The following is an 859-nucleotide window of genomic DNA, read 5'->3' as shown; positions in this document are numbered from 1 at the left end:
GCCCAATGAAGTCCAGCCATCCTCTGGCAACTGGTTTGAGATCCTCCCTCTTGAGTTGATTTGGGACGCCCTTTGTGTTGGTGGTCCACCTGGCTCTAGGGATACATATGTCCTCTAGAATCTTATCCAGGCCAATGTCTGCTCTCATCATCCTCCTGTCGAAGGAGTCTGGATCATCCTTTAGCTAAGGTAGCTTTAATATCTCTCTGATCTTGTCAGGGGTGGTATGAACAATTTTTCCCCTGACCATGGTCTGAAATTCGTAGCAGGCAGTTCCAGATAGTCTTTGCTTGTCAGTCTGCCACATATTAGCATAGAACTCCTGGACCATGTTCCTTCCTACTTTCGTTTCAAGATTAGCTAAGACTTCCCAGTTCCTGGTTCGAATTTGCTCCTAGATCTCCGGATATTCATCTTCTTTCAGATCGAATCTCACTTCCGGGATCACTGATCTCAGACCCATTACTTTAAGATAATGGTCTGAATGTTCTTTAGATAAATAACCCTGTAAACTTATGCAATTGATCTTTTACCTTAGTGTCAGTAAACTTTATATAAACAAATAGAAAAGAAAAATAGGGCAAAATGCTTAGAGGATTAGTGCCCCATGGCTGGGTTGCCTCCCAGAAAGCGCTTCTTTATTGTCTTTAGCTGGACCTTGCTGAGCTTTTAATCTAGCTTCAGCCTTGAGCATTCTTGCTCAATGTTGCCTTCAAGATAATGCTTGATTCGTTGTCCATTGACAATGAACTTCTTATCAGAATCAATATCTTGAAGCTCCACGTAACCATATGGTGACACACTTGTAATCACGTATGGTCCCCTCCACCGGGATTTCAGTTTCCCGGGGAATAGCCTG

This window comes from Arachis ipaensis, chromosome B10 (genome assembly GCF_000816755.2).
Source record: "Arachis ipaensis cultivar K30076 chromosome B10, Araip1.1, whole genome shotgun sequence".
NCBI lineage: Eukaryota > Viridiplantae > Streptophyta > Magnoliopsida > Fabales > Fabaceae > Arachis > Arachis ipaensis.
The sequence above is the reverse complement of the archived record's forward strand: the minus strand, read 5'-3'. Positions refer to the sequence as shown.